At 40.9% G+C, this 6,033-nt stretch overlaps 1 long non-coding RNA gene across 2 annotated transcripts; it reads left to right on the plus strand.

Moving 5' to 3' along the window:
* Positions 1 to 321: 321 nt before the first annotated feature.
* Positions 322 to 4,865, plus strand: LOC123141435 (uncharacterized). Of its 2 annotated transcripts, XR_006470281.1 has the most exons (8): positions 322 to 696; positions 784 to 867; positions 1,124 to 1,225; positions 1,307 to 1,405; positions 1,554 to 1,626; positions 2,525 to 2,603; positions 3,118 to 3,246; positions 3,861 to 4,865. It is a non-coding gene; the product is annotated as an uncharacterized lncRNA (long non-coding RNA). The 2 variants fall into 2 exon arrangements; XR_006470279.1 differs by having other exon boundaries at positions 1,554 to 2,603.
* The last annotated feature ends 1,168 nt before the right edge of the window (positions 4,866 to 6,033 follow it).

Below are 6,033 nucleotides of genomic sequence, written 5' to 3' on the forward strand. Positions count from 1 at the left end.
CGCTTATTTACTTTTCCGTTACTACTGTTACAATCACTACAAAACACCAAAAATATTACTTTTGCTACCGCTACTTTTGTTACCGTTACTACTACTATCATACTACTTGCTACTAAATACTTTGCTGCAGATATTAAGTTATCCAGGTGTGGTTGAATTGACAACTCAACTGCCAATACTTGAGAATATTCTTTGGCTCCCCTTGTGTCGAATCAATAAATTTGGGTTGAATACTCTACCCTCGAAAACTGTTGCGATCCCCTATACTTGTGGGTTATCACTCCCCCTCGCGCCGCCCCCAGCATCCTCACCTGGCGCTGCTCTTTCGGCCGGGGGATCACGCTGTCGCGTCGTCGACGGGAGGAGGTCAGGCAGATCGACAAGAGGAGGCCAGGCGGATTGACAGGAGGAGGCCAGCCGGCGGAGGCGCACCATCACCACCGGCTGGCACAGCGACGGGAGGAGGCCAGGTGATGCGCGCCATGTACACCGGCTGCACCCTGGGCGTCCCCAACATGCTCAAGGGGATTGTCCAAGCGGGGGTCAGGCTGTGCGCGCGGCCGAGGAGCGCCTGCAGCAGGCGCTCGATGCGGCGCTCCCCCGTCACTCCTCCTTCCACGTCTACTGCAGATGCTTCCCCATCGCTCCTCCTTCTCCTTCATTGCCAGGAGGGGCTCGACTGCAGTTCTACTACATGTCCTCTCTCTCTCTCTCTCTCTCTCTCTCTCTCTCTCTCTCTCCCTCTCTCTGACCATTGCTCCACCCATCATCATGGAACTGCAGGAGGTGAACCTCTTGTGTTGGGCTCGAAGGTTGCTGAGCGTTAGCCTGGCTTGTAAGTGGATGCTCCACTGCTCTGAGTCCAAGGTACAGTAATGATCAAAAGAACACATGAATGAAAAAAGTTCTTCCATCTGCAGTGAAGTTTCCGTAGATATCATCTCTATTTCTTTTACATGTGCATACTGTTGTTTTGAAGCAAATTTCACCATTAATTTTTATTAGGTTTTATTACCTATAATCTGGTTCTTTTGTCTGGTTTTCTTTTGGTCTATTATCAATTTTTCTCGCTTATTCTCTCTCATCCGAAAAGGAACCTAAAAATCTGCATTTACATTTGCAGATACTGTAGGAAAGTCCAGCTTATCCAGAGGCACCAACTGGGAGAGGTACAACATATGCATTTCAAAGAGAACTGGACTCTGCTATTTCCAACTTCACCAAGGTTGAAATTTTAAATTTAGAACTTCAGAACATTCCCTTTACTTTTGTGTAAAATGACCTTATGATCTAACTCTAATGGCAGGCTATACAATCAAATCCATCAGCTGGGGAGGCGTGGAAGTAGCGGGACAAGCTCGCGCTGCTTTAGGAGAGTTCGTCGAGGCAACCTTGCTATATTTGTGTAAGCATCCAAACTAACATGGGTCAAGTTAATAAAGACATGTTATATTTTAGAAACCCCTGATATTGTATGGTAGTATAGTCGCATTGTAATAGCAATAAATTAACAAGCATGATGATATATTCTATTCTATTCCTTTTCTTTTCAGGCTGATGACTTGGATAAAGCATTGGAATTTGAACCAAATTCTCCTGATATTTTACACGAAAGGGATTAATTTTGTACAGTCAAATCTCATCTCGCCTAATGTCATTTCTCACATATCTTTTGATGAAAACGAAAGAACAGTAGGACTCAATGATCAATTCATGTTGTTTTGCATTTCAGTAGTAAAGCGTTATAGGTAGGTTGTTAGAGCACACTCTGAATTCCACCAATTTCTTTCCATGGCTTATATGTGACCAAATGCTCTGGATGATATATGAAGTCCTTCTGTTTACACAATCTTAACTGTTTCCTGTGAGGCAACTACTAAGAGTGACGAGTACCATTGCTTAGCAGTTGTGCTTGAGTCATTGGTATGATAGAAGCATTACATAGTGCATTGGTGATGAAACTGTTGTTTTCTCAAACTGGTAATATTGATCTGTTCTCTTGAATGATGTAAAGTTAATGGATTGCTATGCCAGCATTAGTTTGATTTATAGTAGGTTCGTATGCATGTATATATTTATGTATTTCCTTTTTATCAATTTTTTAGTGATGCTTAGTGTAGTATTCCATTTACATAACCAAATGTTACTTTATGATTTGATTATTTGGGGTGGACAAAGCAATGACTCGTTTGCATGCTACGCTCACGATGGCTGTAAGGATATAGCTCCTTATATTTGTGTATGTATAAACTGGAATGTCATGTATATAATTAGAGTATGGATTTAGGTTTAATGCTAGATTTCTATTCATAATCAGTAGACTATAAAACATGTAGAACAAATCTTCCATAACATTTTGTTGTACATTATGAGTGGATAAAGATTTGTAATGGATGAAGTAGTTCTGAAAATCAAGCTTCACAGGGAACTGTTGTACACTTAAACAAGCGAGAGTGTTTTATCTTAGTGGCGACATGTTGCTGGTACCCACATGGTTCTTATTTCTTTTTTATCTTCTATGCAGCCTTTTTCTATTCAGCAAACCAAAGATTTATTATTTTCAAGCTCTTTTAAGGATATAGATGATGATGTAGTTGTTGAAGGTAAAGAGTTATATGTGGTTTTCATGTTTTGAGTAATTCACTCTGTTTTCTTCCTCCACATTGGTTGAAATTTCTGTAGACAAAACTAGTGCTTAATGGCGATGGTAGAATCTGGGTTCCAATGTGTATATTCTTACTAAAATAAACTCATGAGAGTATTAGTGATGTTCATGTGTACAATCAACTATGAACTTTGCCAACGCTCTACCATTTGTGTGTGATATGTTGCCTCTCTGATATGAAAGAATTTAGTGATTATGTAAGTTTATCGTTGAAATTGTACTCGCAAGATGGATCCATTTGGATGAATGAACAAGAGCTTCAGACTAATGCTGAACAATTGGTTAAAATATAAAAGTTGAGTTCCCTTCAGTTTAGTTAGTGGCCTATATGACTTCGATTCGGCCCACGATATTTTTGTAAAGTTCTTGATTTGCTAGCATATATTCTAAACTTACTTTTGTTAGCTCTTATCTGGTGTTGTTTCTTATAATATTTTTTTATATGACGCGAGCTTGCTCTGTTCACGAGAGTTTCTCCATGCTTATGAAGAAAATAGTTGGGTTCGGAGCACCTTCGATTGGTATGCAGGTTACCCAATGACTGTATCTCTTCGTTGTCTTCTTTCTGGTAGAGGCAAAAGGTATTATCCCATGGTTGGATTTTTTTGGCCTCCTGTCCTTCCTTGTTTGTTCTTTTGTGGGTTATAGGTGTGTGCTTTTTGTTCCTTGTGTAGATCCTACTAGGGGTGGGATTTTTTGTTTGTTTGCACATGGATGGTTGTTGCCCTTGTTCTCTGCTCTGAATAGATGTGGCAGATTGAGTTATTAGTGGCTAGGATTATAGATGTGCTGCCAGGAAGTTTTGGGTAATAAACTATGTGGGCTTTAGTTTAATCTGGTGCAAGATATTGCTATAGTGGTACTATTGTTTGTGTTGAACAGGGTACGGTAACGTAATTTAGCCATATACTAATTTAGGCTTGTGTTACTTTTCCTTGATTTAGCTCTGCTCATTTTTGTAGTTGTATGTTTGTTTTTCTTAACCATTTTCTTTTGATTTGTTTTGACTTCTACATCCATGGAATTAATTTTGTATGCTCAAATGGATGTATATATTGTGCCACAAAGTTACAGTGCAGCTAATATATTATTCTTAGCTTTCTCATTTTTACATGTGGTATGTTTTGTAATCTATTCATCGTGTGTTCCTATTTATCAACTGATACTGGAACACTTTATCTTGCTTAATATGCAGGGTGATGATTGCAACATGTGGATGGATTCTTATGGTTCTCAGCAGCAAGATGACCAGCCACAACCTGGAGGTGGATAAATTGGTTAAAAAAACATACACCCTCGGTTAGTTCCTCCGTTATGCGGAGGAGAGAGGCATGCTGAACAAGCATGGTGGATAGATAGATGTAAGTGATCTTTAATGCGATTCTAATTTTGTTGGTTATTTCATTTTAAGGGTGCTAAAATTTTCTTGGAAATTACTTAGTGAATTCCCTGTACTCAGCTCTGTAGCTATTTTCGGTCTCATTCTTCTTGCCTTTGTATCCATTGTAACTTGTCGATGTTATGGTTTTCGATGAGTTCAATTTTCTTCTTTGCCAAAGACGAGTTATTGTTGGATAATTTGCATGTCATGGTGGACATAAGTTATAAACTGCAAAGGAGAGCTACTAATCTTATTATAGGTGTGGTACACGTTACAGCTCTTCAGTGCTTGCTGCACCCATATATTTTTAGAGCAGAGGAGATGATACATCATATAGTTTGGTCATGAGGTTTATTTTTTACCACTGGCTATGTAGGTTTTGTGCTGGAATGCTTTCCATACACAACTATTAGTTATCCTTAATTATGTTTTGCACCTTCCTAGCAGCTTGTGCATTGCAGAATTTTGAAATTAGCAAGAATTTTACCTCTCCGGACTGAATAATTAGATGGCTTGGCACTATGTTCATATCTGATTGTGCGATGTGTGATGTTAAGTTGTAGCCCTTCGTATACTTTCTTTTTCTCTTTGCTTCCTTCATATTTTCCTGTAAATTAACTAGAAGGTTTATATTTTATCAAATGCATGGGCACTTGTCGTTGCAACAAGAGTTCCCACCAAATTAGATTAGAAGTTTTTTAAACAGATTCCTATATTTTGAAGTAGTTATGCTCATCTCATAGCTTAGATGGATCATGTCTTATTTTGTAATGTACTTCATCGTGTCTCAAGCTTTATGTTCTTAATGGTGAGACATGCCACATGATCTTAAATATGATCAGCGAAAACCTGAATATGTGCACGTTTGTGGCTTTTCAAGGTTTGATATTCTTGACGCCATGTGAGGAAGGCATAGTGCAATAAAATATTGTAATGTGTAGCTTCCTCATTTTTTAGGTACTGGAGATGTATAAAATAGGACGAAGTTTACAAGTTAGTAATGAGCAGTTCATATGGGATGCCATGTGAGGAAGCCTTCGTATGATACAATAAGATATGGTAATTCAAGGGAGGTAGGATAACCAGGTTACTAAATTCAGTAATTGTCGGGGATATACCCCGCGGTACGACCCGGCCGGAAGTATGACCCGGCCGGACTTGGCGCTTCACCGATGACCCGCCGGAGGACTGGCGACTCACGGGTCTGGCGGCTCACTGGTCAGACGACTCACGGATGACCCCGACGGCGGGTCACATAGAAGACTAGGCCCAAGGCCCAGTAGGCCGGTTCATATTATGGTGGGCCGGCTTAAGACAGAAGGCATGAGGAATATTTCCTTTATGAGGAAGCAAGACCCGTACTTGTATCCGGCTTGTAATAGAGAACAAGTTAGTTCTAATCCTAATAGGACTCTACATGTAAGCCGCCCCTTCAACTTATATAAGGAGGGGCAGGGCTCCCCAAAGAGGGACAAGGAAGAGGAAAATAATCTCTAGGGCTAGACACAAAGAGCCGGCTTCCCGGTGACTCCCTCATGAGCATAATGAGACCTAGCCACAAACAGCATGTAGGGCTATTCCGGATGATGTTTCCCGGGGCCCGAAGCTGTCTAAATCCTTGTCTTGTGTGTCGCGTCTCTCGTCCCGATCAACCCCTCTCAAGCTACTACATAGATGCGTTGGCCTCGCGACTAAGTCCTGACACTAAGGACATCTGCCGTGACAAATCCACGACAGTTGGCGCCCACCATGGGGCTGGCGCACGGTGGTGTTGAGTTCTTGGAGGGATCTCATCTAGGGTTCGAGAAGTTCGCGATTGACCGGGAGAAAAAGAATCAACATTAGAAAGAGTTGGCAAATTCATCGTCAAAGAAGTTAGAGTTGTTGTTGAACCGCCGCCATCGGCTGTGTAAATCCGTCAAATTGCAGTCAAATCAAGGGCAGCACTGACGGCGGCAAGTTTGTATCTGATGGAAACCTACTCCGG

The sequence above is a fragment of the Triticum aestivum genome, chromosome 6D (genome assembly GCF_018294505.1).
Source record: "Triticum aestivum cultivar Chinese Spring chromosome 6D, IWGSC CS RefSeq v2.1, whole genome shotgun sequence".
NCBI classification, from domain to species: Eukaryota; Viridiplantae; Streptophyta; class Magnoliopsida; order Poales; family Poaceae; genus Triticum; species Triticum aestivum.